Below are 10,620 nucleotides of genomic sequence, written 5' to 3'. Positions count from 1 at the left end.
CAGAGAACTGTTGGTACTTCTATACTTCAGCTACCACACTGATTTTTTTTTTTTTTTTGTGGTTGTTGCAACTGGACATATGTATTTGAAAAATGCTGTGCTCTTTGAATCAGGAGGATAATTTTCCATATAGTGGAGGATAACGCTTTAAATGTGGTGGACAGCAAGATACTATGCTTTGATAAACCAGTGGTATGAAGCAATACTGTTAATTATTTTTTTTGTTACTCCCATGACAATATCACTCCATTCAGGAATGCTTTCTGAATGAAACTTCTGCTGGTCTAATGGGATGACCACACAGACAGGAGATATTCAGTCTCACTTCTAATTTACCTTCAATAGTGTTTTTTTTTTTTTTTTTTTAACCAGATCAGGATTTATTTAAAATAATGACTACCCAATTTATTCCCCTGTCCCAGTTTTCACTTTGCTCTCATTCTGCCAGTCTGGAGTGACAAGAATTTTTCTACTTGTCTTAACTTTCTTTGGACAATAGATTTTATTTTTTTTAAATGTTATTTTTAAATGGGTAAGATTTTTAAAGAACTGTCTGTGAATAAAGCACGTATACTTGATATAATTTGAAACAATTTCTGTCAAATCCCAGGCAGACATACCTATGCTTTCAGAGTTACTACACATTTAAAACCTTAGTTCCTTCTTCAGTGTCATTTTGTCTACCTTATTGTTTCCCACTTGCAAGTAATAAGTGGAACAACATCACTTAATTAGTGGCAATACATATGAAGAATAAGAAGGACTGTTAGATTTCTTTATGCAGAAAGTCACTGTACGGGCAGAGTGCTGTGCCCGTAGCTCAGCCCTCTGCTCCTGCCTCCCTTTGCTCAGCTACTGTAACACAGGTCAGACGGTTCTGCTTGTCCATGCCATGGGCTTCTCATGAAGAGTTACATGTGAGAGTTACAGCCTGTGGAACTGCCTGCCAATACTGGTGCCAGGGCAAGATGTGTGGTGTGATGCTGAAGTTGTTGCCCAAGACCAGGAATCTTGGACATATCTCCAAGAGAACATGGACACTTCATTCACGAGGTGTTTGGTGACAGTCTTTCCATAATCTTAATAATTTTGTCCTTAAGGGAGTTGTTAAAATTCCTAAAACTGCAGAAAGTTATGTATTTATATGAACTGCTTTTTAGTCCTTTATTTGAAATCAGTTTCTCTGGGGCCTTTTTTTCTTTTCTTTCTCTGTTAGCTGCAAGACAATAACTGGATGTACATATCAAATCTATGTGGCTAAACCCAGGCAGCTAACAACCAGGGGTATTAAAGGAGAAGAAAAATGCTAAAAAATGCTAACTCTAGATGAAGAAAAAAATCCATACAGATATGATGATGCTGTAATTGCTCAGTCAGTGTGCTGCTAGGAAATTATCTGCTCTGGTAGGATCACCCAGAAACTGTATACATTGAACACACACTATTAAAGCCTGTGTCTGATTCCATTAACACATGACAGAGACACCCAAATCAGTTCTAAAGGCATTTGCAAGCAGCTGCTGCCACAACAAAGATAATATTGGCACAGCTTTTCAACTGTGTAAAGAATAAGCATTATTTTAAACTTCCATCTTCCATTTGTGCCTTATAGACAACTGACGAGTAATTTTTAAAGCTAATTATGTAACAGGGATTTCACAAAATAGCTCTGAACTACTTAAAATGGATATTGAAAAATCTGAAATCCTGATATGACAGCTGCAGTAGTAATACCTATTGTTAATTTTTGCTAGACTTTCCTATGTCAAATAAGCTCAAAAAATGCCTGTCTTATTTTTCAAATATCTTCTTTTCATGACCTAGGAACAACATTTATTTATTACATGGTCTTAAAATTCAGTAGCTATGCAATAAAACCACATGTCCTTGAGTACATAGTTTGTATGCATAGTATAATGGAATGATTTCCTACTGGGTGAGTTAAGCAGCATTTATTTTTCTTTATCTTAACCTAAACTATGATGGACCACAGGCTTCCTGAATGCAACTGTGTCAAATGAAGCCTGACCTTTTCTAATGGGGATTCCAATCAGTTGGAAACTGTGGAAAATAAGCTGTACTGGTGCTTTATCTGTAGACTTGGAAGTATCGTGCCCTTCAGCAGATCTCTAAGGATATTTTCCATCACAGTGTACTGGTATGGCTAAAGAGTACTCAGGGACAGTCCAAGTTCTCTGACTGTTGTGCTTTGTCTTAATGTCAGACACTGGTATGGCACCTTTCTGCAATTAAGTTTGTTTCTCTGTACAGTAAAATCTACATGTAATCTTTCGCTAAAGTGTGTAGGATTTACACAGATATCCATTAACATTCATGCTGTACTAAAAATAATTAGCTTTGCTTATAATGGGTGTTGTTGAGAACAGCATTCACTAAAAAGTCCCATATATGGCTTGTTTAATTACCTATGAGTGAAATAGCTACAGGCTCCAATCTGAAAGTCAGTCTTTGAGATATTGCAAACTTTATGCCCATCATGATACACTGGAATTCAAGACCCAGTTGCAAAGTGAACATTGACTTATCTGTTGTTATGGAAAAATATTTCTTTGAGATGTAATGATCAGATTCTGATATCATGTCCATTTACAATGCTAAGAGCAAGATTACAGCTATGTATTGGGAGCTGCTGTAAGTAAGAAAGCTGTACAGCATCTAGTGTACTATGTACTTTCCCAATTAAAAGCCTCCACAAAGGGGTTTAGGTGCATTGGTCTTCAGAAATGCTAGGTAAAGGCTGTTGTATAGCTGAACTGTTCTCTGTGTGCTCACTAAAATATACTTCATGTGAATAGATTGACACCTGAAAATTGTAAACTGGATGCTTGATTACCAGGCTGGTGTGAAAATAAAGTGTTTGGCTGAGTGTCGGTATAGGAGTCTAATGTCTGGATTATATGCCCCAGTAAAGCCCTAATCACTACAGAGGTGCATCCAGGTAAGGTGATGTTGTTCCATCTGAAGATCACCATCACTAATGATGATGTTTGAGTATAATGATTCCAGCTTGTGTTGTAATTGATAAAGTGAATTGGCAATCACTAGGGGAGCCTTGATAGATGTAATTCTTTAAATAGTCTGAAAATGAAGTTGGCTTTTCCCTGCTTGTGTGTCTGCATGTAGCTCTTAATAACAATCCATTGTTAATTTTCTAGCTTGAATTTGACGATGGATTTGTTCCGTTCCTGCTGGAACAATTGAGAGACTTGGCTCAGTGCAAGGAGGAGCAAGCCCAAACTCTCCTGACGCAGAAATAATAGTACTGCAGCTACTGCAGGCAGATTAAGATGAGAAGAGCAAAACAGAAAAAATCCAGTTAATTGATCTTTTGCAAGCATGTTCAATGAAATCATACCCTGCTGAAGACAAGAGTAGCTTAACCGTTAACTTCAGAGAAGAAAATGTTTTATCCAGTGCCCACGATGTCAGTCCGTGTGGAAGGTAAAGAGAACAAGATTGTTGTATGTTGTTTCTAAGAACTACAATACTTTGTTTTTTTACTGAGGTATCTAGAACGATCAAACAATAATTTGGCCTACAATTTTTTGTACATATAGAAAGTAAGGAGCAAACCTGGACTTAAGGAACTTTGCCTTCTAGATAAGAACTCTAAAAGGATGTATTACACTTTGGGACAGAGTCACTGAAAGATTAAATCACTCAAAACCACTCGGAGCCAGGGGTGAACACAGATCTTCTGATTTTCAGTCCAGGGTTCTAATTGCAAAACAAGTTCTTCCCAATTTTTATATATGTTCCCTTTATGAATTTCCAGCTGTAATGAAGTATTTGTAAGACATTTTAACAATACCGGGATAGTTGATTCAGTTGCAGTTCACACTAGAACATGGATATATGAAACTGCAAGTAGCAGATCAAAAAGAAAATATAAGAACACAAAAGCATTCTTGCTAGCATCTTGGGGCAGAGCTCAGCTCAAAGAAATTGTGATGATTCTGTATCAAGATCAGATTTCCCTAGTTGCATTAACAAAGAACAGGATATAACTTCAATTTGAAACAGGATTTGGAGAAAATGATGTAGCTAAAGATTTACCTAGCCTCCTGAATTAGTCTGAGGCAATGAAGGTAGTCTGGAATTTTCCTTTTTTTTTCAGCTTACTCTTACTCTTCATACTTATGATATAGCCACTTTTTCTTTGCTGTGCATATTTGTGTTGCATCAATGAATTAGAAAATACTGTAAACAATATAGTCCCTTTTCAGATCATTATTTGACTGACTTCTGTGGAGAACTGTTTAAAAAAAGAGACAAAAGTTCTGAAAGAGAAAAAAGATTGAAATTGAACTGATTGCACAAAATTGCTTTTTTCAATGGAAATGTACACTTCATCCACAAGAAGGCAAATGCGGTTCCCAAAAGTGAACCTCTATTTGTTTCTACAGAAATTGTAAAATCAGCATGCATTTCTGCGATATGTTCTGAGAAACTTTGGGGTTATTAATTCTAATGGATGATTCACCTCAATTTAGTATGATTCAGAGTAATGGTCAACGACTACTTTCATGGAAATCACTTCAGAAGGGCCATTCTTGTAGCAAAGACAGTGACATCTCTATCCTTGTAAAATTACAGAATGGAGATAAACACTCAGTTTCCAGGGAAATATTATCTTTATTATTTTATAGTGTACTGTAATTAAAAACCTAAAATACTTGCAACTACATATATCTCAATGAATGAATGAACTGTGAAACAAAGTCTGTTTTTTCACTGAAAAAACCCCTTATCAACAAGTCTGAGCTGCAATTCTGCAAACTTTTGACTGCTTGAGTGATCCTATGAAGCTCAATGGGGCTACACAAATACATAAAGTTAATCACATAATTGAAAACATAGTTTTAAGTATAGCTGAGCATTTAGTACACAAAGAAAACACACCGTCAGATAAAATTAGAAAGTAAAACCTTTGTTTCACGTCTGCACTGGATTTTTCAGAAAGGTACACTTAGGGTTTTTCTATTGTTATCTTTATGACTTTCACAAGATATGTAAGTGTCACTGTCCTCCAGACAGAAAATATAACTAGAGTTATATGAGGTTGTAGAGATGTTTTTCCTAGTCATGCTTTAAGCAAATTCAGTGTTTAAGATTTGGAAAAAGGAGTCCATTTCACTGAACAGAATATGACATTGCCAAGGCAGATAACTCCATATACTTTCTGACAATGTCCTTTGTATCTATTATAGGTAGCAATATTGTTGTAACTGTAACAATGTGGGACTGTAAAAGATTCAATATTTATAGGCAGAGGTAATATATTTTTAAAGAATCATGTCATATATTTGGAAAAATGCAAAAACTTTAGGACAAGAGCCTTTCATCAGGTTTTGTAATTTAAACGTGAAGAAGAGTTAATGTGTCTGCAAGGCTCCTTCAAAAAGCTGGGAGACCAGCCTTTTCACTCAGCCTGTTTTAACGTGGATCTATGGAGATCTTCTTCAGGAATCAGTCAGGTTTGACTCCTGCATACTCAGACTTCGATTTCTCTGTTTGCATCTGTTATTAGCGTGGATACTACCTGCACAGCAGTATTTTTGAGTACTAAAAAGAGAACTTGGAAGAGACTGCCAATTGATTCCACATTGTAAGTGTGATTGCTATGTGTAAACAGCTTTCAGTCAATGACGCCCTTGACTAGCTGGCAAATATAGAAGTGAAATCTTTGTAAGCCTATAAGATTCCTTTGTTTTTAACATCCTTGCTTTTAATCCTTCTGAAAAGTTTTTTCCTAGTTGTGCTGTAATTTCTTTTTTGCGTTTGAAAAAATTATACTAGTAAATACAAAATGAAAAAATTTTGACTGATTTTCTAAGGAAGACAGTCTTAAAGCTTTGTGGATCTTAGTACAGCAAGATTTTATTGCCCTTTCCATGAAATTTTAATACATCAAGGAATGGATGAAATTCGTGGGATGGACTCATAACTTGCAAATTTCTGTCTGTCAGTTCCATGCTTGAATAATTGTTAATGATTGTAATTTGATTAACTCTTGCAGAAAACTCCTAATTTACAACAAGCAAGGAACAGCATATACATTCCAGTGATTTAATGCAGGCAGCTAAATGCTATTTTTTTGCCTGTGTTGTCCCCAGATTGTTTTAAAAAAAGTATTCTGATCATCCAACTAAATAAAAAGAGAAATGTAGTTTGGCAAAACTAACATACTCACTGATAAATTGACAAGCAAGGTATATTCAATTTCTCCCAGGGTCATAGTGAATTTCACAGTTAACTTCTCTCTGTTTTGACTATAGTTCAGGAGAACAAGAACTGATTAAGAAACAGGAGTCCAAAATTATCATTAAAATGGAAATATTTCATAGAGAAAAAAAGGCTGTTTGAAGAATCAGTTCTGTATGTAGTTCTGTTTTCCATGTGCTCTAATTTTTAAGCTCATATATTTTTATTGGCATTGATTAAACCTGTGGTAAAGAAGTCATTCCGTGTGCCAAGTGTGTATTACGGGAAAAATAATTAAGTGGCAGAAGGGTATTCAAACTCAGATATATTATTTTGAATCAGAAACTCTTCTAAATATTCTCGATTAAACTTTAAAGAAAAATGCGTAAAGTGGCAGAGAACAGGATAAGGACGTATATTCTTTTCAGTTTTCTTGGCGAGTTCTTCACAGATGAAAAATAATTGGGAAGAATATTATTTTTTTAATGTGAAGAGTAATGACATCAATACCCACTGAGACATTCAATAGCTCACAAATTATCGACTCTAGATCATAAACGGCATTGCACTTGCTGCTGTATTAAGTTCCTTAATGAAACCAGCCACTTTAATGGCAGAAAATGTACAGTCAAGTAAATGATGACTGAAATGTCTGCTAGCCTTTTTCTTTAAACAGTAATTTCAGTTTTAATTTTTTAAGAGTTATTATATGGAAGATTAAAGCACATTTTTCAGTGTATCATTTAAATCAGTCATGAATAAGTTGATACCAGTGGGCAATGTGTTTGAATATTTCATCACAAAGTGATGGAGCATCTTATCTTAGCTTGTTAGAGTGCTTTTACTCACTGGTCCATTCTGCTCTTTTATTTGACATGACCTGAATAAAGAATAACCAAAAAGTTCAGCAAGGACAAAATAAAAAAAATGTATCAATAAAGGAAAAATGTATTTCAAATCCTGATGATTTTGACCTTAATTCAGTCAGTGCTATGAAAGTAATTTTCTGAGTTATCAAAGTTGCATAATGATGTTTGGCTTGCACAAATATAACATACTAAAGTGAAGTAAATATTTCTTCTTGTAAACGGAAACTAAATATAGTTAAAATTGGTCTCGTCCCCACCCCCGTAAATTAGGGACCTGGTTGTTTGACTTAAAATATTTTTTTTTTTAAACTCCAATTCACATTTCTTTCCATGACAACAGAAACCCATCCAATCTCTTGTCAAATTAGGGAAAAAACTAAGAACTGAAAGAGAAGTTGATGTTTCTAGAAACACTTTCCTTCACCATTCTCTTGAGATCAGAAACTGTTTGGAAAACCTTAGAGAGATTCAGAAATGTAAGCTTTTTTCTCTCAGTACTGTAAATCAGACAGAACAACATTTTGTCTAGAGGGCATTAGAATCAGTACAACTGTGTTATTACCTGAACTGAAGCTTTTAAATAGTGTTCTTTGGGATAGCCCCAACAAGCTGTAATTACCCATTGACAGTGCATCCTCTACCTGACATGCTTTTCCCACTGGCATGCTATTCTTTCCAAGGGACGCTGTTTCCTGCACCTTGATACTCTCTCTGTGAGGCTCCAAAGTCCAAGCCAGCTTAATATGACAATGGCTTTTATCAGATCACGGAAAAATATGCAAGACAGATTTTTTCTTGCAACTCTCAGATCTGCAGAACAGCAAAAATCATGCACAGTTCTCCATGGATTGTCAGTGCCTGCCAAGAGTCAGGAGCTTTCTGGGTACAACAATAGCAACTGGGAATCCCAGAAAGGAGCCCCAGCTGTGGCTGGGAGTGCCTATACTGTCTGCAGCTGTTACTATTCAATCTGATTTTTTTTTTTGTCCCATATATCTCAACAGTAGTGGGTGTTTTAAGTTCTGTAAAAAGATGAACAGATTCTAAATTGAATAAAAACTTAATGCAGTTGTCCAGTTGGGACTTTGTGACCTGTTTTTTAGATGTCACTGGAGATGGCATCCAGAGGAACTTCCCTGCTGTCCTGCACAGATGTCACCTTGTTGACTCACTTTGGTGAGCAAGAGGGAGACGTAGCCTAACACATCACCCTCAGCAGCCATACAGAAACCAAGCAGATGCTGAAAAGTTTGATTGCCTTATGTTGTCACAGTCTGTCATCAGCAGATTTTGCTCTCTTGACTGGTGATGTTGTACTAGTATATTGCCTAGAAACGACAAAGCAAGAAGTGAGTATGTTGCCTGTCAGCCTGCAATTTGTCTGTATTGGCACTTCACCATAGATCTTTTATCAGATGTATCCAGTTTGGGAAACTATTTCTCTTCGTGATCACTCACTAAATATGTAACAATAGCATGCTACAATTTTAGGTTTATGCTTCTGCTTGCAATATTATGGATAGCATAGTATATTAATTTTAGTAAAGAATATTCAACATAAACCAGCATTTGGTATATATTTGTGTGACACAGTTTCATATAACAAGAACAAGTAGTTCAAGAAGCAGTGGTGGCAGTAAGGAGCCCTGGCTCTTACAGTTATGTCTGGAGAGTGAGCATCTCTGTGGAGGTGAGTTTACACTACAACAGTGCCAGCAAATAGGTATGAGGGGCTATACTTGTTAGATGATCAAAAGATTTGTGAATGTGAGTTGAGATTAGTTTTTCATAAGCAGGGAAATTAATACACACTGTTCTCTATCCTGCTGCGTATTTTCATAGGAGTTAGGTAGATGAGAAAACTCTGACACCTCTCTTCCTTGGTCACACTTGTCGTAGCTGGCCAATAGTTAAAGAATTACCAAAGAATACAAAACGGAGTGATAAGCATGCACTGAACAGCACTGCATAGGTATTATTAGGTATTTTTTGAAATTGTGATGGAAAGGGTTATGAGATGAACTAGATATATAAAAGTGAGGTATTTCAGTGTTGTAGATTAAGGATTGTTTAAATAATTCAGAAAATAGTTCAAATGAATAACTTTCTGCAAACAACACTTCAGAATTTGACTCTTCAAGAGGGCTTTAAAGTCGTAATTAAGTGTTTGAGAGGAACTACAATACTTGGGGATTCTCTTGCACATGGAGAGGGTGCTGTTTACATCAGTAATATAGGTATAATTTTGAAGTTTAAGGAAGCTACCTGAGAAAGGTGATGGTTGCCAAAACTCCTCAATATTCCATCAAGAGAAATATTTGAGATCATTTGTAAGAACACTGAATTCCAGTGGAAAGTAGAGTGATATAGAGAAGTGGCATCTGCTGAAGCTGGTAAAATTTAGCTTTGCAATGAGTATAACTGTCCAAAATTAACAATGCTGTTAATTCCTTAACTGTCCTTCCAGATTATGTTTGAATGGCACAACGTAGCGCTACTCAGAGATACTACATTAGGCTTGAGCATACTGTCGAGGATCCTGAAATCTGTGTTAATGTGGCACTATCAAGGTTAATTAGTGCTTCTCAGCAAGCAATGTAAGATTAATGTGAGTGCAGTAATAAACACGGTAGTTTTGTGTTTGGTGTCTGTGCCAGTCAAGTATTTTTGCAAGACCCTGCATGGACATCTACAGATCTGTACCTTAGAAGATATATGCAGTGCCCTCACCAGGCTGCTGTTGCAGGTGGTTTTATATACAGTATCCTCAGGTATAATGCAACTATTTGTTGGCAACTAATAAATGTAAAGAAATTTTTAGCATTTACAACTAACATTTCAAGTTAATACAAAAGATATATTCTAACTTCAGTGGTTTCATGGGAAATTCAATATACTATGTATTCTGTAATGTGCTGTCCCATTTTAAGTACAGCAGTATGAAAAGATTTTTTCTAGAATTTTAAAATTCTGTTAATACCAGACCTTCACTTCTGAGTGTTTTCTTTGTGCTGTTTGTATGTGTGTTTGTATGTATGTGCACTTATACAGAAAAAACCTGAATGTCCGGATTTTTTACACAGGATACAAATGTCCGAATCTCTGCTGCTCATGATGTACACTAGTAATGTAAAGTACATGAGCAGAAAGGAGATGGCGCTAAATGAAATTGAACCTGACTTTTTGATTGAAAAATCCTGTATTTCCCTCATTTCCCTGCTGTTCCTTTCTCAGGCAGCAGCTCAGATTTGACAGCCACAATTATGAAACTGGCATACCAAAGACAATCTTTTTGTTTCAGGGTTAAATCCCAGTTAGTGTTCGAGCTACTTTATTGCATGTCTGTCCACAAAAAACACCATTGCATTTCCCCAAGGAAACTCACTGGAAAAGAAACAATGAAAAAGTTAAGTTTAAAATATTTTCCAACCATAGTATTTTCCCATGGCTTTTGTATGCTTTAACAGAGTTTCTGAGAAACGCAGGCAGATTGGTTTTTTGCTGTACCGATCTGTAGCATAGGTAA

This window comes from Falco punctatus (assembly GCF_963210335.1).
Source record: "Falco punctatus genome assembly, chromosome: 1".
In the NCBI taxonomy this organism is placed as follows: Eukaryota; Metazoa; Chordata; class Aves; order Falconiformes; family Falconidae; genus Falco; species Falco punctatus.
This window is presented reverse-complemented; position numbering follows the sequence as displayed.